This window comes from Pinus tabuliformis, chromosome 2_2 (genome assembly GCF_031772625.1).
Source record: "Pinus tabuliformis cultivar Carrire ecotype Pingquan chromosome 2_2, CPIR1, whole genome shotgun sequence".
Taxonomy (NCBI): Eukaryota; Viridiplantae; Streptophyta; class Pinopsida; order Pinales; family Pinaceae; genus Pinus; species Pinus tabuliformis.
In genome coordinates, this window is record NC_142300.1 from 66053036 (window position 1) to 66077107 (window position 24072).

The window sequence follows — 24072 nt, forward strand, 5'->3', positions numbered from 1 at the left end:
ATACTCTTTTTTTCTCTAATGTTCCGAAGCTTCGAAGTCCCAATGTTATCACATGAGATGCTTGATTAACAAAGTTACTGTCGTCAACTAAGAACCTCTCAGCCGAGGCTGCACCAAAGTGGGATTTTCCTATATAAGGTAGTTCTTTGATTCTTTTAGGGCCAATATATTGATAAGCCCCCTTCCACACTAACTCTCAGTCAAAACCCTTGGTTGGCCACGTGAACAATGGCTAGGGCCGAGGCCTCCACAAGTCCAAATTTCTAAGGAACTTGGGGTCTCTGCCCAATTTCGCCTCCGTTAACAAGCCGATCTTTAGCTGCCTTAAACAAAACAATCTGCTGCCTTTAACCAAGCAACTTTAACTCGTCACTTCTAACCTCCTCACGACAGAAAGGCCCACGAGTTGGCTTACCTCCAAGTCATACAAAGTCTTGAGCTCCTTTCAACATACAAGTTCCGCCACTTCTTTATAATGCATAGAAATTCAACATGATAATGTCCATGAAACATTAAAAAAATATAGCCATTACAACCCAAGGCTAAAGCCTCAATTCATGAACACAACACATCATAATCACAGATAACAAAATTAAAGGCTCCCATTTGCATACAACATTCACACATCTAAAAGAATGCATATCAGCATTCTAGCTAGTCATGTTAGATATTCAACTCACTATCATTCATACTTATTCAACTCAACTTTCAGCAGCCTTCAACCAAGATTACTCTAAACTGTTGTTCTTCAAAACGTGACATGAGTTTCGTGTCGTAGGCCCTCCAGCGACAAATCGCTTCCTATCGACTTCACCTCACTATCTAGGAAGTTGATCTAGAAACCTTCAGTACCTTGGAGCCTGCATGCTTTAATGGAAAGTTTCTCGCCTTCGACAACAGGTTTTCATCATTGACCTTTGATCGGATGATTCTATGAGTGTTCGACATTAGCACATCGATTCACACTTCATAGATTGTAATGGATGTACCTTGAGAGCCATTGCAATTATTGGTGTTTTCTCTCGCGCTTATTAATGGTTCACATCATTGACCGGTAATCGAGTGGTTTCTACCATGTTTGACTTCAAGACATTCACTCACAAGGCTAGATTCATACTATAGATCAAGAGACGAAGATCAAGACCCTCGATCTAGTTTGATCCATCCAGGCTGTGTGGAGTTATTAAATATTCATGATTGTAAACATAGATCCATTGACGGCTGCATCCATACTATCTCGTTTATTGACATGGATATTCAGACGTATTTTCGTACTGTTCTTTGAGACATTCATACCCTGAGTATGGGAATGCCTACCTCAACGATGATTATATATTGCATTGTAACGTTTGTCTGAATGTTTCAGATCTCCGACTGCAGTCTCTAACCCAAACCTTGGCATGATAAAGCGCTTCAGTCATCAAACATATCTTCTGACTCTACACTTTAGGGGCAATTTATTACATGTCATTTTTTCGCATTAGGCAAATGACCATCGGTTTCGATATTTCGTTATCCACAAATGTGTCCCAAAAGCATTCCCCTGCAAAGTTAGAATCCAAATCATCCCAAAGAAAATGAAATTCCTAGATCCCATGGTACAAAACCCTGATTTTGGCTTCCTGTGCAGTGTCCTAGTCAATCTTTGCTCATACACAAAGAAGTCCATTATAAATTGCGCATAAGTGCGCTCTGTCTTACATACTGACCTGCAAACATGACTTAACAAGCTTCGAATGGTTTCCTATTCAGCCCTGATCCCTCCCATCATGGAGCAATTCCCTTCCTTTGTGGAACCCCTATCCCACTATTAGTGGATCTCATCCCTTGGAGAATGGATCCAAAACTTCCCATTCTTGGCCTATAAATGTTAAAAGTGGCAACTAGGGCCAAACTACATGTGGGTCATCTTATTTATAGCAGCTGATATTTTTCTTGGATTCCTTTCGTCAAGAGGTGTAGGATTGATCTAACGATCATCCGATTCCGACATGTATTTATGGAGATATGAATTTATTTGTATATACTTGACAATTTGTCAAGATCGGCCAGCAAGATAAAGTGTGTGGCACACCCCTAGCTTAACCTCAACGATTCATATAAAAGGAAGATACCTTGTGGCATTATTTCACATCAACTCAACACTCATCTTCTCTCTCTTCATCTCATTGGGCCAACACAGGTGCAGTTTATCTCACACGTGCAAGAGGAAGGATGATTTTCTGTTTTAGGGCAGCGTTGACTATTTCTAGGGCATTGTTGACTTTTATGGGCTGCGTTGACCAAGGAGCAAGGTTGTTATTTGATGCGTTGACCTGTGCATACAGTTTGGGTGGTGTGTTGACCAACGTTGAACAAATTGTTGACCAGCGTTGACTGGTTAGGGCTGACCGCACGCTGCTTATTATTGACTGTTATTTTGACTGTTGACTTAGGGTTGTTTTGGGCTGCCGAAGTTTGTTGTTGAAGACTGAGTTCTTCAAGGTTGACTAGAGGTCAATCCGACGCTGTTTGACTAGCTTTGCCTTTGCTGGTTGCTGATTTATTATTTCTGATATAAGATATCGGACTTGTGATATTGTACTATCTCTCTCTCTACTGAATTATTGAAGATTATAGAAGAATTAATCAAATGGTTTCCCCACATTGGGGTTTGTCCCTGGCTAGCCGCCACATCTGGTGTCTCTTGTCTTGGCTTGTCTTTTGTCGATTTATTTATGTTCTATCAACATTTTACTTTATGTTAATGTGATTGCTAAACAGTGAAATTGACATTGGGCTAATAAGAAGAAATTGAAGTAAATTGCACTAAGCATAGAACATACCATAACTTAACATGGTATCAAAGCTGAGGTGAAGACAAAGCCCAAGCAAGAGCAAGAGCAAGAGCAATCACCGAAGACTGTTGGAAAAAGTCTTAAGACTTCATGGGTTCCTCATCACACTTCCCCGCCGAAGACAAGCTCCGTGAGAAGTCTGACTATCACGGATGGAAGATGTCTCTCGATCTGACATTGGAAGAGCAAGAAGTGTTGGACTATGTGAGAGGCAGAATTACAGAGCCTCCATCAAATGCACTAGCTGCTACAAGGAACAAGTGGACTAAGGGTGAAGTCAAAGCAAAGAAGATCATCTGGGACTCTATTGACAAGCACCTGGTGGCCTACGTTTCCGAGCTAAACACCTCCAAGGAGATCTATGATAGATTGGTAAGCTTGTTTAAAGTTAGTGATGCAAATCAAGTTTTGTTCCTCAAAAATAAGCTGAAGGAAATTAAGAAGGGCAAAGATGAGGATATGCAATCCTACTTCTTAAGGATCACCGAGATCAAGAATGATCTCCTATCGATTGGGGAAGTCATTCCTGACAAGGAACTGACTATCACAACTCTTGGAGGGCTCCCATCCGAATGGTATGTATTTAGAACCACTCTTCTCAACAATAATGTAATTCCAAGATTTGAGGAATTGATGGTGAGATGCATTCAAGAAGAGACTAGGATGGAAGAGTAGGAAATGCCTTCATTTAAAGGCAACCCCACTGCTTTCTCCTCTCATGCTAAAAGGAGAAATAATTCCAGGTCTAAATCCAAAGGAAAGGCTGGATCGAAAGGTGGAAGGAAGGGAAGATGTTTCGTTTGCAATAAATTCGGCCACTATGCGAGGGAGTGTCCAAATAGGAAGGACACATCTCATGACGATGATCAAAATCACTCCCGCGGCAATTCCAACCACAATCAAAGGAATGGCAGGTTCAATGACAAAGGAAAGAGGAATGTTGGAAATCAAGGAAGTGGTCAACCCTCCAAGAAGGTAAGGAACTCCAGGTATGAATCTAATTTTGTTAACAATAAGCAAGATGAATATTATCTGATATCAGCCCTCTCTACTACTTCTCCTCCAGACTCGTTGAGCAATTGACTTATTGATAGTGGTGCCTCAAGGCACTTCACTGGTTACAAGGAAGTTCTCTCTAATCTGATAGAGAAGGAGACCAACCTGGAGATTATTCTTGGAGATAACTCCACCTATCCCGTAAAGGGTGTAGGGAATGTTACTCTTCAATTAAATCATGGTAACACAATTCATTTGCCAGAAGTCCTATATGTAATTGATCTCAAGAAGAACCTGGTGTCCATTTCGGCAATGGAAGACAAAGGCTACAAGGTGGCCTTCATCGATGGCATGGTACGTGTATGGAAAAAGAATTTTAAAGATGCTTTCACTCTTGGGTTTTGAGTTCACTCTTAATATCAAGTTGGAGGAAGTCCGTTGGGAGTCATGTCTTGCGACACATCTCTTCAGTCCGAACTATGGCACCGGAGGTTTGCCCACCTTCATTACAAGGCTCTACCCGATGTGAGACAAATGGTGACCGGGATGCCCCAGTTTAAAGTAGAGCAAGAAGGTGTATGTTTGGGATGTGTCGAAGGAAAGCTCAAAAGGGGACCATTCCCCTCAAGCCATAGCAAGACCTTTGACATTTTGTAGTTGGTTCACTCCGACATATCTAGTATGATGCCTATGAACTCTTTAGGAGGCTATTTATATTATCTCACTTTTATAGATGATTATTCTTGCAAGACGTGGATATACTTCTTGAAAAAGAAGGATGAAGTGTTCTCTTGGTTCCGTCACTTCAAAGCCTTGATCGAGAATCAAACCGAGAAGAAGATCAAGATCTTAAGGACTGATAACGGGACCAAGTATGAATCCAATGAGTTCCATGACTTTTGCAAAGAGGTTGGCATTAAGAGGGAGACCATAACACCATACGCTCCTGAGCAGAATGGTGTGGTAGAAAGGAAGAATCATATGATTGTGGAAGTTGTTCGTGCTATGCTCCATGATCAAAGGCTTTCGAAGTTTCTATGGGCCGAAGCTGCAAATACCGCCGTATATGTTCAAAACTAATGCCCTCATCAAGCATTGGGTTCCAAGACTCCCGAAGAGATGTTCACTGGTAAGAAACCTATTGTCTCTCATTTTAGAATTTTTGGAAGTCCCGTATATTTTCATGTGCCGAAAGAGAAAAGGAATAAATTGGGTGCATCTAGAAAGAAGGGAATCTTTGTGCGCTATAGCGAAAATTCTAAGGGCTATAGAATCTATGTGGCTAGTCAAAGGGAAGTCGAGATTAGTCATGATGTCACCTTTGACGAAGACATGGCTCTTAGCAAAGTTGACAATCTTCCTATTCTAAGGAAAACTAAAGAAGCTGACACCAAGAAGCTAGATGAAAAGGAAGATGAGACGATGCCCGAAGTGGAAGAACCTATGGATCCTATTGATCCCCCTCCACAAGAGCCTTCATCTTATAGGAAGAGGCCCTCATGGCTTAGGGGGACACTTGATGATGCCAAAGGACATATTTCACCCAGAGGGACTTTCCGCAAAAGTAAGAAGTCGACCAGGTATCAAGGATACTTGACCATTATGAGCACGATCATTCACAAAATGAGCCTTCATCGTTCGAAGAATCCGTGAAGCATCAAGTATGGAAGGATCCTATGAATGAGGAATACGAGTCCATCATGAAGAACAATGTCTGGGATGTGGTCCCTAGACCCCAGGGCAAAACAGTGGTCACCTCGAAGTGGCTTTACAAAATAAAGCATGGAGTTGATGGAAGTGCTGAAAAGTATAAGGCTCGTTTTGTCGCTCGTGGCTTCTCTCAAAAGGAAGGTATAGATTATGACGAGATATTTTCTCCTGTTGTCCGATACACCACCATCCGCTCAATCATAGCCCTTGCTGCTTCACAAAGATGGAACCTACATCAGATGGATGTCAAGACTGTGTTCTTGCATGGTTCGATTAAGTCTATGTGGAACAACCCAAGGGGTTTGAGATTCATAATCGGGAATCTCACGTATGCAGGTTCAAGAAAACCCTCTATGGGCTGAAGCAGGGACCCCGAGCTTGGTATGAAAGGATCGATAGCTACTTGATGACGTTAGGATTCACTAGAAGTGAAGTCGATCCAAACCTTTACTTTAAGGTTGAGGATGATAAGCCTCTCATACTGGTGTTGTATGTTGATGACCTCTTTCTGACAGGTGCAGACCCTCTCATTCACAAATGTAAGAGGAAATTGGCTTCCGAATTTGAGATGAAGGACCTAGGACTGATGCACTATTTCCTAGGGCTGGAAGTTTGGCAGAAGCTAGGGAAGATTTTTCTATCTCAAGGAAAATATGTGGTGAAGATATTGGAGAGATTCGGTATGGCGGACTGCAAGCCCGTGATTACCCCGATGGAGCTTGACTTCAAGAAGTTATGCGGTAGTGTTGCCGAACTTGCTTTGGGAAATGCTACCGAGTATCGCCAACTCATAGGAGCATTGATGTTCTTGGTGAACTCTTGTCTGGATATATGATTTGCAGTCAACATGTTGAGCCAACATATGATTGAGCCTCACCACTCACATTGGATTGGTGCCAAGAATCTTTTGAGATATCTTTGGGGCACAATCACGCATGGGTTGAGATACACTGCCGGAGATGTGAGGCTACATGGATATACTGATGTTGATTAGGCAGGCAGTGTGGTGGACCGAAAGAGCACCTTTGGGTGTTGTTTCTCTCTGGGTTCTGCCTCGATATCCTGGATGAGCAGGAAGCAGAAGTCAGAGGCTTTGAGCACCGCTGAGGCAGAGTACATCGCTGCGAGTATGGCCTCTTGTGAGGTTGTCTGGTTGTGGAAGCTCTTCAGTGAGTTGTTTGGATATACATTGGATACTACCGTGATCCTTTGTGACAACCAGAGTGGGATTCCATTATCCGAGAATCCCATATTTCATAACCGCTCCAAACATATCGATATTAGGTACCATTTTATCCGAGATATGGTACAACAAAGAGCAATAAGGCTCCATCATATCGGTACAGATGAGCAGGTCGCCAATATTCTGACAAAGCCCCTGGGAAAAGTCAAATTCTTGACTTTCCAAGAACGACTTGGAGTCGTTGAGAGACCCTCGTATGAGGGTCCTGTATGAAGCATGCATTGAGCTCTGGGAGCTCCGGGGGGCTTGGGGTACTTCTTGGAGCGACAAGTGACCATAGGGCGACTCGCCCTCCAGTAGTGGTGCGTTATGTACAGGGTGAATGGTTCAGCCTTCCCCTGTGATACCCTGTGGCGACCTATGGGCAAGATGAGTGGTTCTCCTGCCGAGGCATCCTACCCATGCAGTCTGGGACTCATGGGAAGTACCTCTCATTTGGCCAATGAGTAGGGAAATGAGGATAGGGACCATAGTAGTATCGATGGATGCATCGTGTATCTACCGTACTCCCTATGCTAGGATGACCGACATTGATTTGGGATCAATTGGAACTGACTTCGGGTCAGTAAGAGTGATATAGCTCACTCTCTCTTGGAACTGATCTGGGATCAGTAAGAGTGGTATGACACACTCTCTGGGACTGACTTCGGGTTAGTAAGAGCGTTATTGAGCACTCACTTTATCTAGGACTGACTTCGGGTCAGTAGAGGTTGGTATGATACATCCTCAATCATTTCTTCTTCTTCATAGTTCAACAAAGCAGAGCATAGATGAGCAGTGCAGGGCAAGGCATTTGATGGCAAAGATAGTACCCACTGACAGATGGATTCACAGATGGAGATCTCTTTAGTTGAGAGGGAGTGTTAAAATTGGTAACTAGGGCCAAACTCCATGTGGGTCATCTTATTTATGGCAGCTGATATTTTTCTTAGATTCCTCTCGTCGACAGGTGTAAGATTGATCTGACGATCATCCGATTCCAACATGTATTTATGGAGATATGAATTTATTTGTATATACTTGACAATTTGTCAAGGTCAGCCAGCAAGATAAAGTGTGTGGCACACCCCCAGCTTAACCTCAACGATTCATATAAAAGGAAGATACCTTATGGCATTATTTCACATCATCTCAACACTCATCTTCTCTCTCTTCATCTCATTGAGCTAGCATAGGAGCAGTTTTTCTCACACGTGCAAGAGGAAGGACGATTTTCTGTTTTAGGGCAGCGTTCACTGTTTCTAGGGCAGCGTTGACTTTTCTGGGCTGCGTTGACCAAGGAGCAGGGCTGTTATTTGATGTGTTGACCAAGCGTTGACTTGTGCATGCTGTTTGGGTGCTGCGTTGACCAGTGTTGACAGAATTGTTGACCAGCATTGACTAGGTAGGGCTGACCGCAAGCTACTGATTATTGACTATTGTTTCGACCGTTGGCTGAGGGTTGTTTTGGGCTGCTGAAGTTTGTTGTTGAAGACCGAGTTCTTCAAGGTTGACTAGAGGTCAATCCGAGGCTGTTTGACTAGCTTTGCCTTTGCTGGTTGCCGATTTATTATTGCTGTTATAAAATATCAGACTTGTGATAATGTACTATCTCTCTCTCTGCTGAATTATTGAAGATTATAAAAGAATTGATCAAAGGGTTTCCCCACATTGGGGTTTGTCCCTGGCTAGCCGCCACATCTGGTGTCTCTTGTCTTGGCTTGTCTTCTATCGATTTATTTATGTTCTATCAGCGTTTTACTTTATGTTAATGTGATTGCTAAACAATGAAATTGACATTGGGCTAATAAGAAGAAATTGAAGTAAATTGCACTAAGAATAGAACATACCATAACTTAACAATAAAGCTACTACAAGTTTGAGGATTGGGAGAGGACTGTTGGAAGTAGGCATATGTTGTTGGAATAAGGCTGGAGGGCTATTCATTCAAGGAGAGGGTTGGAGTTTGTGGGAAGCGACTTGCAACATCAAGGCTACATGGTTATGGCTTTTCTCCATTTTATTAATATAATGGAAATTGTTCTTTCTCAATTACATCTTTGATGATCTAATTTGTAGGATTCCTTCATCACCTACATAGATTGTGATTGCATATTGATCAATTTATGATACATGATTGGTTAATTAGTCCATTTATCTCTTATGTTATATATTGGATGCTTTGATCTCGTGTTTGTTTTTGTCTATACAGATCTCCTTTAGGACATTATGGAGAAGTTATCGGGAGTGACAGGAGGATCTCTAAAGCATCGATGAGAAAATGGTCGGAAGCTCTGAACAGGACTTCATCAATCATTTCGTTTAAACGGTAAGTTGCGTCTATCATAATATTTGTTTCAGTCAATAATAGTCTAGAGAAAGGTAGCGCTTCTTGGTTATTTGTTACTAGGTTTCTTTGAAGTCTAAGGAGATCACTCTTGTTTGCAAGAGGGATAAGTCCACGTAACACCCACACCTTTCTTGGGTGCTTGAGCGAGCCCGCTGAAACAAAAAAGTCTTGGAAACGAGATAAATTTTGGTGGAAACAAGCCAGGTTTGGGCCGAAATGTTGCCAAACAATTTCAGTAGCATTTCAACGTCAGGCCATTTCGAATATGAGTACAAGAATTTGGGGGTTGTTTCCTACAAGATAGCCTCCAGTTCATCAATATGCCAATATAAATTTCTAGTCCCAATCTCTGAAACGTTGGTAAGCATATATAACATTATTTAAATGCATAATACTAGAGACTCGGTAAAAAGATTATAATTGAAAACCTTTAGAAAACATCGATAAGCCGATAGGCCCATGGCCAGCTCGACACACCACCTCATCTCTTTGACGCCCAATCATAGCCCAGCACGTGGCAAAGGTTGACATTTCTGACACGTGGCATGGATGATGTGTATATTGGGTTATCGACGATTTCCACGTTACAACCCTCCCAAACTATTGATATGTTGATATGTTGATATGACAACTCGGCATGCCACGTCAATCATAGATAGCCAGTCACCACATGACACGTGGCATGTGCTGATGTGTCCACTACCGCGTTGTAGCACTGACGGGTGTCACTTATATTTGTAGGGTAGGCATGTCACAAGGGCTAATTCGAGTTGATACGTGTTGCACGTGGCATCACCAAGTCATCAATGATGACATCCTCCCTCTAACCTTCCAAGTGTCCCATACTCTGTTTTCTCTAATGTTCCGAAGCTTCAAAGTCCTGGTATTGTCACATGAGATGCTTGATTAACAAAGTTACTATCGTCAACTAAGGACTTGTCGGCCGAGGCCGCACCATAATGGGATTTTCCTATATAAGGTAGTTCTTTGATTCTTTTATGGCCAATATACTGATAAGCCCCCTTCCACACTAACTCTCAGTCACAACCCTTAGTTGGCCACATGAACAATGGCTAGGGCCAAGGCCTCCACAACTCCAAATTTCTAAGGAGCTCAGGGTTTCTGCCCAGTTTTGCCTCCATTAACACCACGATCATCAGTTGCCTTAAACAAAACAATATGTTGCCTTTAACTAGGAAATTTCAACTCGTCACTTCCGACCTCCTCACGACAAAAAGGACAACGAGTTGGCTTGCCTCCAAGTCATATAAAGTCTTGAGCTCCTTTCAACATAAAATTTCCACCAATTCTTTATAATGCATAGAAATCAACATGATAGTATCCATGAAACATTAAAAAAATATAGCCATTACAGCCCAAGGCTTAAGCCTCAATTCATGAACACAACACGTCATAATCACAAATAATAGAATTAAAGGCTCCCATTTGCATACAACATTCATACATTTAAAAGAATGCATATGAACATTCAAGCTACTCATGCCAGATATTCAACTTACTATCATTCATACTTATTCAACTCAACATTTCACCAACCTTCAACCTTAATTACTCTAAACTATTGTTCTTCAAAACTTGACACGAGTTTCGTGTCGTAGGCCCTCCTGCGACAGATCACTTCCTATCGACTTCAGCTCACTATCTAGGAAGTTGATCTAGAAACCTTCAGTACCTTGGAGCCTACATGCCTTAATGGCAGGTTTCTCACCTTCGACAATAAGTTCTCATCATTAACCTTCGATCAGATGATTCTATGAGTGTTCGACATCAACACATCAATTCACACTTCATAGATTGTATTGGATGTACCTTGAGAACCATTGTCATTATTGGTGGTTTCTCTTGCGCTTGTTAATGGTTCACATCATTGACCGGTAATCAAGTGGTTTCTACCATGTTCGACTTCGAGACATTCACTCACATGGCTAGATTCGTACTACAGATCAAGAGACGGAGATCAAGACCCTGGATCTAGCTTCATCCATCCAGGCTGCGTGGAGTTATTAAATATTCACGATTGTAAACATAGATCCATTGATGGCTGCATCCATATTATGATGTTTATTGACATGGGTCTTCAAATGTATTTATGTACTGTTCTTTGAGACATTTATACTCTGAGTATGGGAATGCCTACCTCAATGATGATTATATATTGCATTGTAACTTTTGTTTGATTGTTTCAGGTCTCCGACTGTAGTCTCTAACCCAAACCTTGGCATGATAAAGTGCTTCAGTCATCAAACATCTCTTCTGACTTTTCACTTTAGGGGGCAATTTGTTACACGTCATTTTGTCGCATTAGGAAAATGACCATCGTTTTGGATCTTTCACTATCCACAAATGTGTCCCAAAAGCATTCCCCTGCAAAGTTAGAATCCAAATCATCCCAAAGAAAGTGGAATTCCTGGATCCCATGGTACAAAACCCTAATTTTGGCTTCCTACGAAGTGTCCTAGTCATTCTCTGCTCATACGATGAGAAGTCCATTATAAATTGCGCATAGTGCACTCTCTCTTACACACTGACCTACGAACATGACTTAACGAATGTAAAAATAAAAAGTAAAGTCTAGAAGCATTGTTGGTAGCATCTATCCCAACCAACAAGCTTCAAATGGTTTCCTATTCAGCTCTGATCCCTCCCATCATGGAGCAATTCCCTTCCTTTGTGGAACCCCTATCCAACTATTAGTGGATCTCATCCCTTGGAGAATGGATCCAAAACTTCCCATTCTTGGCCTATAAAGCTACTACAACTCTGAGGATTGGGAGAGGACTGTTGGAAGTAGGCATATGTTGTTGGAATAAGGTTGGAAGGCTATTCATTCAACGAGAGGGTTGGAGATTGTGGGAAGGGACTTTCAACATCAAGGCTACATGGTTGTAAGGCTTTTCTCCATTTTATTAATATAAATTAGTGTTGTGGGGGAGCACCCCCCCCTCTCAATCCTGCTAATCCGCGCTCTGGGTGGGAGTGACTCGAGAGTGGGTCGGGAGCGCACTCCCTAAAAAAAAATTCCACTCCTTGGTTTTTTTCAAATCGACATATGGGAGCATCGCTCCCATCGCTTCAAGAGCGATTTTTATAACCCAAGAGCGGTCAGGGAGCGATCGCTCCCGGCCGCTCCAGGAGAGATTTTATAACTCGAGAGCGGTCGCTCCCGACCACTCCTGGGTTATAAAAATTTCTCCCGGCGGCAGTGAGTGACGCCCAAAAAAAACGAGCGAACAAAAAAAAAATATTCGCCGGAACAAAAAAAACGTGAATTGTGTGAAAATAAAGTGAGGGAGGGAGGGAAATAATATAAATAGACCCTCCCTCATTCATTTCATCATTGTTTGAGAGTGAGAGTGAGAGTGAGAGTAAGAGCAAGAGGGTGAGGAGCAAGGAGAGAGCAAGAGGGAGCAAGGAGCAAGAGAGTGAGAGAGCAAGAGAAAGCAAGGAGCAAGGGGAGATTGAAGAGCTTGCAAGGGGATATTGGAGGCCAAAGAGGTAGGCTCTACAACAAAGTGTCTAGCAATTTTTTTTTAATGTTCTTTCCTAAATAAATAAATATATTTTTTTCTCTATTTCCCATTCCCATTCCCATTCCATTTTTTAAAATTTTGCAGATTCAAAACTTCAAATTTCAAACATCATGGTTATATTTCTTGGCATTTTCTTCTTCCTGGTTCGTTTTTTTGGTTATTATGGTGTTGGAGAGTAGAAAAAGGAGGGTTGAAAATGAAGAAGGGGGTCATAGTGGATTTGATGAAAACCACGGTGAGGAGCTGGAGGAGAGTGAACATGAGTCAGCTCAAAAAACTAAACAAGACCAAACCCCATTGTGGAAATATGTTAATAGGCCTGAAGCAGGGAAGGGGTGGAACCACTAAATTTCATTGCCCCCATTGCAACAATAATTACATAGGTTCATACACCCATGCCAGAAAGCACCTCTGTGGGAAAAGGCCATGGGATGGAGATAAACAAATAGGAATCAAAACTTGTATAGGTGTGTCAGTGGCAGATAGAGCCAAATACATAAGGGAAGAGGAGGACGCCCAATACAAATCTAAAAAATCAAAGGGTTTCTTTGAACCAAGCCCACAATCACATGCACAAAGAACTCCTTCAGCATCCTCCCAAGGCAGTGGATATGGAGGCACAGGGTCACCAAGTTTAAGGCGTAGAAACATATCAGATTTCCTTGATGAAGGGTGTAGGAATGATGTGGATTCAAAAGTTTACAGGTTTCTCTATGCATGTGGGATACCATTCAATGTTCTTCGCTCACCTTATTGGCACGAAATGGTTTCTGCCATAAACGATGCCCCTCAAGGATACAAGAGCCCTGGGTATGACAAGGCAAGAACCGTTGGACTTGATCATCAAAAAGCAAAAATATCACATTCTTTGAATAAAATGACAAGTTCTTGGACTGACCATGGGGTGTCCATTCTATCTGATGGATGGACAAATGTAAAAAAGGCAAGCCATTGAAAAATGTTCTTGATGTGTCTGTTAATGGTGCCATATTTCTTTTAGCATATGATTACTCAGACAAGTTCAAGACCGACATCAACATTGCAGAACCATTACTTGAAACAATTGAGTGTATTCGGCCATACAATGTCATCCAAGTCATCACTGATAATGCTCCTAATTGTAAGGCGGCGGGAGCAATTATTGAGGATAAATACCCCAATATATTTTGGTCTGGGTGTTTGGTTCACACAATGAACCTTTTGATGCATGATATTGTTAAGAAAAAAACGAACAATAGAAATGGATTGGTGATTTGTACAAGAGAGGCAAAGAAATGATAAAATTTATTACAAATCATAGCAATACCCATGGCCTTTTCCGCAGTCACTCAAGATTGGAGTTGTTGAAGATTGGGAGGACTAGATTTGGTAGCTATTACCTCACCTTCAGGCGCCTTTTAAAGGTAAGAGAGTCATTGGCTAGCATGGTATCAAGTCCACACTGGCAGGTATTAAAGGAAAGGGCTACAAATGCCACTGACAGGCAAGGTTTTGAATAGGTGGAGGAGGCCGCTCTTGATGGTATGTTTTGGGCACATGTGAGGCAAGTATTAGATTTCACCAAGCCCGTTTATCACATGATTTGGTTTGCAAATAAAGATAAACCAGTGATTGGTGAGGTGTATGAGCAGATGGATACCATGTTGGGACAAATAAAAGATATTGTTCATAACAATGATCCCAACTTGTATAAACTGATTCACGATTGTGTGTGTATACGATGGGATAAACTTAATGCTCCACTACATTGCTTGGTGTATATCCTTACGCCAAAATACTACTCTACATCTTGGTTGGGCCAACTTGCACCAGGGGATGGGGTTAGGGTCAAACCCCGTATAGATGAAGAGGTATCTACAGGATATTTCCAAGCATTAGAAAAGTTGATACCTGACAGAGAGGAATGTGCTAGTGTGCGTCTTGAATTAGGCAGATACTTCAGTTGCACTAGTTTGTTTGGTACCTTTCATGCAATGGAAGATAAAGATAGATTTGATGCTCTCACATGGTGGGAATCATATGGCGGCCAGTGACTTTTGCCAAAATTGGCAAAAAAGGTTCTCTCACAAGTTGTAAATACTTCTTCTACAGAGAGGTGTTGGAGCACCTACAGCTTCATACATAATGTGAAAAGAAACAGACTCAATGAAAACTAGGCAGAAAGCTTGCTTTATGTGCACTACAACTTGAGGTTATTGAGTCATTACTGTGATCGGGCTTATGAGGATCCAACATATAAAATTTGGGACAACCACCCAGACGATGATAATTTGGAGGATGGCACTATAAATCTTGAAGAACTGGAAGCGGAACTTATGAGAGGGGAAGATGAAGCAATAACCATGCCACCTCCACCATCCAATAGCAGTGCTCGAGTTCTGAGTCTTGTTCCTTTGCTGTCGCCGCCTCCATCTACACCCTCACGTGGAGGGCATGTGCCTTCTGGTTCTGGTCGTCGATCTTTGCGAGAGGAGACTCCTAGAGGACCACCACGACCTGCTCATACATCAAACACTTCTCGTGGCAAGGGCCAGATGAAGTAGTAGATAATAGATTTACAGTTTACTTGTCTTTTCTAGTTTCTATTAGTTTTCATAATTGTTGAGTCTTGACTCTTTCATATCATAATGATATTTTTTGTAAACAATATATGATTGTGACAATTTAAGTTTGAAGTTTGAAGCTGGCAATTATAACTCATTGGTAATGATTCTGAATTATGAATATGATGCTTCATGAAAGTTGTTTCATTTCATTTCATAATTCATTTTATAACATTTCATTTCATGTTAGATATTATTTCTTGTAATGGTTAAACTTAGCTTACAAGTACAACTTTGGTGATCAATGATGATAAATGTTATATATTGAATTTTCAATTTTGAAAGCTTGAAGTTGAAACTTTAAGATTGATGAATCATGATTCACGAGACTCAATATGTTGTATGTTACTAACTTGTGGACGTGGTTGATGAAGATTATAACTTCTAGATGATTGATGTTATATGGTTCAATGATCAATCTTTTTTTTTATGTTTTTCATATCTAATTCATCATTCTACATGTTTTTGTTGACATTTATGTATCAAAATATATATATATATATATAAAAATCGCACTAGGATTCGCTCCCAAACAGGGAGCTTTTGAATCGCTCTCGCACCCGTTTTCGCTCCCGCTCCCACTCCCAAGTAACACTGATATAAAGGCAATTGTTCTTTCTCAATTACATCTTTGTTGATCTAATTTGTAGGATTCCTTCATCACCTACATAGATTGTGATTGCGTATTGATCAATTTATGATACATGATTGGTTAATTAGTCCATTTATCTCTTATGTTATATACTGGATGCTTTGATTTCGTGTTTGTTTTTGTCTATGCAGATCTCCTTTAGGATATTATGGAGAAGTTGTGGGGAGCGACAGGAGGATCTCTAAATCATCGAGGAGCAAATGGTTGGAAGCTCTGAATAGGGCTTCATCAATCATTACGTTTAAACCGTAAGTGGCCTCTATCATAGTATTTGTTTCAGTGAATAATAGTCTAGAGAAAGGTAGCAATTCTTGGTTGTTTGTTACTAGGTTTCTTTGAAGTCTAGGGAGATCGTTGTTGTTCGTAAGAGGGATAAGTCCACATAACATCCACAGCTTTCTTGGGTGCTTGAGTGAGCCTGCAGAAAACAAAAAGTCTTGGAAACGGGACAAATTTTGGTGGAAACAGGGCAGGTTTGGGTCAAAATGTTGTTGAACAATTTCAGCAGCGTTTCAGGCCATTTCAAGTATGAGTACGAGAATTTGGGCGTTGTTTCCTACAACATATCCTCCAGTTCGCCAATATGCCAATATAAATTTTTAGTCCCAATCTCCGATACGCTAGTAAGCAAATATAGCATTATTTAAATGCATAATACTAGAGACCCTGTAAAAATATTATAATTGAAAACCTTTGGAAAACATCGATAAGCTGATAGGCCCATGGCCAGCTCGGCACACCACCTCATCTCTCTAACGCCCAATCATAGCCCACCACGTGGCAAAGGCTAACATTTCTGACGCGTGGCATGGATGATGTGTATATTGGGTTATCGACGATTTCCACGTTACAACCCTCCCAAACTATTGATACGCTGATATGTTGATATGACAACTCAGCATGCCACGTCAATCATAGATAGTCAGCGTTAGGGGAATTTTGAGGTCTAAAATGGGCCTCCTAAGAAAAATGTACAACCAAAATAAACTTTATAAGAACCAATAGGATTCAAGATGATGATGTCAACCATGGGGGATGATTCACCATTTTTGGAGTCAAAAAGTAAAAAGAATATAAATAATAAAATAATAAAACTACTTTTTCAACTTATCTTCCTAAGGTTTTACTCAAATTTCGAGTGGGAGTACTCGTTGGATGCAAAATTTAGTTCCTCGTCCAAGGAGTACCCATGTTGCATACTTTCGATGTACCCTACTACACGAAAAATGAGAAATACATAAATAAACGTGATTATAATCACATTTTTCATGTATTTCTCATTTTTTGTGTAAAAGGGTCCATTTAAAGTATGGAACATGGGTACTCATTGGACAAGGAATCAAATTCTACACCCATAGGCAGATAAGTTGAAAAATCGAGTTGAAAAAATAGTTTTTTCTTTTTCCCTCTAAAATTTGATGATGTGATCTAATCTTATTTTATTATTTCCACTATTATTTTATAATTTCCTTAGGAGGCCTATTTTAGACTTCAAAATTCCCCTAATGTCACCACATGACACATGGCATGTGCTGATGTGTCCACTACCACGTTGTAGCACTAACAGGTGTCACTCATATTGGTAGGGTTGGCATGTCACAAGGGTTAATTCTAGTTGACACGTGTCGCATGTGGCATCACCATGTCATCAATGATGACATCATCTCTCTAACCTTCCAAGTGTCCCATACTCTGTTTTCTCTAATGTTCTGAAGCTTCAATGTCCCAGTGTTGTCACATGAGATGCTTGATTAACAAAGTTATTGTCATCAACTAAGGACCTGTTGCCCAACGCTGCACCATAATGGGATTTTCCTATATAAGATTGTTCTTTTATTCTTTTAGGGCCAAGATACTGATAAGCCCCCTTCCACACTAACTCTCAATCACAACCCTTGGTTGGCCACGTGAACAATGGCTAGGGCCGAGACCTTCGCAACTCCAAATTTCTAAGGAACTCGAGGTCTTTGCCTAGTTTTGCCTCTGTTAACACAGCAATCTTCAACTGCCTTAAACAAATCAATCTGCTGCCTTTAACTAGGCAACTTCAACTCGTCACTTCCGACCTCCTCACGACAGAAAGGCCCACAAGTTAGCTTACCTCCAAGTCTTACAAAGTCTTGAGCTCCTTTCAACATACAAGTTCCACTAGTTCTTTATAATGCATAGAAATTCATCATGATAGTACCCATGAGACAATAAAAAAATATAGCCATTACAACCCAAGGCTAAAGCCTCAATTCATGAAGACAACAAATCATAATCACAGATAACAAAATTAAAGGCTCCCATTTGCATACAACATTCATACATTTAAAAGAATGCATATCAACATTCAAGCTAGTCATGCTAGATATTCAACTCACTATCATTCATAATTATTCAACTCAACATTTCAGTGGCCTTCAACCTGTTGTTACATACACAAAAAATTCCAATATAACATTCTAACATGAAGCACTAAACATCATTGTCATTTCATTCTCAAGGAAAGAAAATACATTTGTCCTTCTTAAAATTGTTAGAAATTGAAGAAGGGATTGCCACTCTCCACCCAACCATAGGCATAGGTACACTAGAAATTTCTTGCAGCTAGCCACCCTTGAGCTAGATCTTAATGTCTAAAGGATGCTTCACTCAAGGTATTACACCAAAGGTCAATTCAGGGGTAGAGAATGAAGGCCAATCTCCTTCACTGGCTAGAAAATAGGATGCCACCTCTAAAGCATTGATTATATGTTGAATACACAACCAAATATAGCCACTGAGTGCTTGCATAGCACAATGGGAGACCCGAGACCCCTTCATGGCTTCATACAATTAGTTTGATGATCCTCCCCCTTTCTAGTGCTTAACGTGTGTCACCGCTCAAACTAGCATGGGTCCTAGGTAAGGATCCTATGGAGTAACTACTAGGTCGAGTAGCAACAATGGAGCAATAGCCCACTGTCACCTGAGCTAAAGCTCCCTGCTCTTTACGGACTTTCACTGATGGAAGGAGTCCCGATATGAGAAGAATCATTAGGAAAGGTAGACCAATGATGGGATGAAAAGGGATTCCAAAGCCTATTCACAAGAGAGGCTCAGATAATGGGCCTACTTGCTATATAAGCAAGATGGATAACTCTCTTAGAAGTGCCCTAGGGTTTGAAGAATGTTAATTGAAAAGAAGTGCCCTAGATCAAGGAATTTGAAAATATTAGGGTTTCTTAGTGATCTTAGTGAGTTTGAAGTTACAAGGCAGTGGGACCACAAAGAAGCCCAAACGAGGTCAAGGGTTTGGATTGGAGAGACAAATTTATGATCTTAACCAAGTTAGGGAGGAGAATAGGATCAAAGGAATTGAATTTTTCTTGGAATTTGAGTACAATGATCCTAATGAAGCCACCAACCAAAGGGAACCTAGGGATGAGAACGCTCTTCAATCTAGGGCTTGAAATATCTTGAGATTCCACCATGGGATCAACCTCAAATTTAGAGGACCTCTCAAGAAGACCCCAACACAGTAGTTGACCAATTTTCAAGGATTTTCACTAGCTAGAAATGATTTAAGATGATGCCCTATGAGGCCTACTAGGTTAGGTCTTAGAAAAGAGGAAGGGAGGTGAGAAGAATATAATTTTGTGATCACCTTTGGACTAGACCAGTAATATAATAACAATATAATAGTATCCTCCCCAACTTTCCCATGGATCTTGACAGGTATTGGGTTTTTATCAACCAACACCACATCCCTGATCGTGTACTCCTTTTTTGGCTTCCATTTCTTGTTTTGCTTGTGACTAGGCCTTTTAAGAATACAAACTTCTTGTGAAGGAAGAATCGGGGAAGGTTCCTCAGTCTCAGGGATCTTTGTAATAAGGGATTGGCTTAGGCTTTACCACATGAGTAAGATATGTGGGTTCTCTATAAAGGGTGAAAAGAGTTCTATTAGACTGGAGGATTGTGACGTAAGATAAATCTATTTGTAATTGACCACCCACAATAGCACCACATTTTCTAAACAATAGAATGCCCCATACATCAGGAATATCTATGACTACAACATCCATGAGTAATGATATATCAAGGTTCATAGCCAAAGAAACTTTAAGATCCTTTATGAGGCCTTCTATTTCAACAGGTTGTTGAATCCACTAACCGCCTTGTACCTACGAGTAATGTTAAGATTTAGTTGCTTCATGACCTTTAATGGCAGGATTTTTGCGGAAGCCCTTGAATCTAACATACAGTTATGAAATAGGAGGTCATTTATAGCTAAGGTAAGGAGGAATGGCTCGTGTCCTGGGTTTGAATTCGAAAGGTGGATATTTTGCAATGTTATGGGTGTGTCTTCTTCCTCTTTAAAGCCAAAGGCTTTCTTGGCTTGCCATCGCTGCAGGGGAAGTTCCACAATCTCCTTTAATCAAACTTGTACGATCATCTTTCCTATAGCAGTTCCTATATCAACATCAAGCTCAACCTCTTTGCTTTTAGCCTTATTTTTGGGCTCTCCCTTTTGAGGATTCATTTTAGGATTGTCTTCCTTTGGAGGATCCTTAAGCAGAGGTTCTTTAGGAGGGTGTTGCTTTGGAAGAGATTCATTCTTGTTGGGTTCCTTGGGGGTTGTGGGGGTTGTGTTATCATTCCTTCATGAATATTGGACCCTTTTAAATCTCTCACTATCATCAACATTTAATATAGGTTCATCCCTTTCTTCCTTAATGGTTACTTCACTAATCAAATGTAATGTTCCTAATTAGGAAAAAAAGTGATATGCAAAGCAAAACAATACATGCAATGCAAAATTTCAAAACATTCAGTGAACACCCATAAAAACTCTAGAGATGTCAACTAGCTGAGCCATTTTATTAAGTAACTGGAGGAATGCTACAATGGTGTGGAAGGAGTGCATTTGGGATTGCCTCAATGGCAAGCTTGACAAGATCCAGGTGATAAAATAACAAGCCCGAAAGAAAGAACAAGTTGCTCCAAAGATGCCCTGTGCTACCCCAGAAAATTGCACTGTCTGCTGGAAAGATACTGCTGGAAACCCCACTTTCGGTGCTTAGAAAATTCTATAAAATTGGCCCCATGCTCCTCACAAATAACCCACCAAAAACCAAAAAAGGTTTGGTCTGGTTCTGACCCTCGAAATTTGGTCCTAATTACCACGTCATCCTCCAACAACTGGGAAATACGGTCTACCTGCAAACTCCCAAAAAAAACCCTCCAATCACTCCCAAAAAAGGTGAGTTTCACTGCTCCAAATTTCTCCCTATTTCTCTTGGCCAAACCCAACTCCAAAACTCTTCCCAGAAACTCCCATGTGTGCCCAGAAAATATATTTTGCGCTGGCCCTGGATGCACCAATTCGTGTTGCCTTCAATCAACAAACTCCTGATCCAAAAATCCTCAATTACCCTGATCTCTCCCTGAAGCTCCTATGCCAAATTTCTCCCAGCAAACACTACCTGGAAGACAGCTGAAATGAGTCAAGTGTTATCCCCTCCTGCATCCTCCTGGAATACGCACTAGCTGAGTGAGTGGTTGTGTGTTTAGCTCTAAATCCCTCCAACTCCTCTCCAAATTGGTACAATTTGACCTCCCTAGGGTGGCACTCGAAGTCCCCCGAAGAAAGGGTGAGCTCTCCGCTTGGAAAACTCGATGTTGAACAACAATGTGACCCGGCTAAGCAACTCGAGCAACAATAGAAAGTTCGATTGGCAAAAAACCCCAAATGTGGCTGAGCTTCTCCTATTTATAATTTGTGAGTTCCTTTTTCCCATGTGGGCCCCTCCAACAAGCTCTTCAACCTCCTTTCCTTGGTTATTCGAATTCCTTCCTTGGCAAGTGTGTTTTCCCTTATGCGTGTGGCCCCCACGCTCCACTAGAAAAATATTTTGGCCTCCCTTTTCTCCTAGTCTTTCTACAAAAATTCATGGGTCCCATGGTCACCAAAAATGCCAACATTATGGAAATAAACTTGAGACAAATTAATTTAGGAAGGGACATTACAGTCCTCCCCTCCCAAATGTTGCTTGTCCCCAAGCAACTTCAGCGCTGGATGCTCAAGTATATGTTGACCTTCCCAAGTGGCATCCTCATCCGACAAGCTTTGCCAACATACTAAGTACTCCCCGATATTTCTACTCCTCAGCGTCCTCCCCCTAGTCTCCAAAATGGCTTCCGATTCCAGAACCAGATGCCCCTCATCATCAAGTGGAGGCAAATCCATAGCTACTGTCACTTGCTGCCCCAACACCTTCTTGAGGCATGAGACATGAAAGATGTTGTGAATCTTGCTCCCTGGTGGAAGCTCCAACTCATAGGCCACCTCCCCAACTCTCCTAGTCACCCTGTACGACCCATAGAAACATGGTTGTAGCTTCTTGGCCCCCTTTTGCTTCAATGTAGACTGGCGATATGGTTGTAGCCACAGGAAGACCAAGTCCCCCTCCTCAAACTGCCTCTCAATCCTGTGCCTATCTGCATACATCTTCTGTTGATTTTGGGCTGTCAATAAGTTATCCTTGAGAGCCTTGAGGATATCTTGGCTCTCTTGGATCCAATCTTTGGCCTTTGGGGCCTGGCTATCTCCAAAAACAATGTCAGCAAAAGACAAAGCATCATAACCATACAAGGCACGGAAAGGTGACATACCAATGGACATGTGATGGGTGGTGTTGTAGCAGTACTCGCCCAAATGTAACCACTGAATCCATGCTCTCTGCTACCGTGTCGAAATGGCAAAGAAGTGAGCATATTCGGTCAACCAATCCACCGCCACATAAATACAATCTCTGCCCTGCACCGTAGGTAGCCGCACGATAAAACCCATGGAGATACTCTCCCATTTCCCCTCGAGGATGGGAAGTGACTGCAACAACCCAACTGGATGGGTCAACTCCCCCTTATTCCTCCAACAAGCCTCACACTCTTGCACATATCTCAATGCATCCCCCTTGAGGCCTTTCCATGTGAATCGCTCTCTAACTGTCATATATGTCTTTCGGAACCCCTAGTGCCCTAATAGTGGAGAGTCATGAGCCACATGCAGAATCCTCTCCATCAACTCATCGATGCACATAATGGGGTAGCGGTTCTTCAAAATCTTCTTGTTGAGCGCCCTATAATCAATGCACATGCGCAAAGTCCCATCCTTCTTCTTCACCAGAACAACTGATGAAGGAAGGGACTAGAACTCGGCCTAATATGACAAGTGTTGCACGAAACGCCCCACCCCCCCCCCCCCCGGATCAAAACCCCGAAACGCAATCCACCAACCGAAACACGTTTTGAAAATTCTGAAACGCGGATCGGGCAGGAAAAGACGGTTCCTGCCTTGTCGGAACCGTCCAGCCCGATCTGCATTTCAGAATTTTCGATCTACGTTTCGGCCGATGGATCACCCAACCACAACACCACGTTTCGAGGTCAAATCCATAAAGATCGCGACCGATTTCGTGGGCCGCCAGCCGGTTCCGCCATGCGGCCCCACTAATTTGACTTTTTTTTTTTATTTCTATTGCTTGGGGGTGGGTCCAAGATGGGTTAGGGTAAGGAATGAAGGGATTAAAAGGCCCTTTCACCTCTCATTTGCTCACTTGTACTTTTTGAGAGCATGGATAAGAGAGGAGAAAGAGAGGAGAGACTTTAGGAGAGCTTGGAGGAGTGAAAGAGAAGGAGCTAGGAGAAGGAGGAAGAGCTTGGAGGAGAAAAGAAGGGCTTCCATCTAAAAGAGCTAAAGAGGTAAGTGCAAACCAAAAACTCCCTCACTTTTTTGTCATTGTTTTTTGTATTTTTCTCCTCCCTCTCCTACTCCTTTCCATTCCTTCTTCTTGCTCATTTAATTGCAGTTTGTCCACCACCTATATTCATATTCCAAGATGGTGTTCTTTTGGCTTCTATGTATCATTCCACTTTTGGTTTAATGATGGCAAGGGGGAGTACGAATAGAAGAGAAGAAGAACAAGAGGATAATGGTCCCAATATGAGTGACCCAATGTATGATGAGGAGGAAGGGGATGAACTTGAAGGGAAAACTGAAACACTAGAGGGGAAAGCTGCATTGACACCCTTGTGGAACTATGTGACCAAACTTGAAGGGGGGAAAGGTGGTGGGAGCTACAATTTTTTTTGCCCTCATGGTTGTCATGGAAGAAAACCATT

At 41.6% G+C, this 24072-nt stretch overlaps 1 protein-coding gene across 1 annotated transcript in view; it reads right to left on the reverse strand.

Moving 5' to 3' along the window:
- LOC149191476 (5'-3' exonuclease family protein) overlaps positions 1-24072 on the reverse strand; it is a 407948-nt gene that overhangs the window by 42872 nt on the left and 341004 nt on the right. The window lies entirely within an intron of this gene.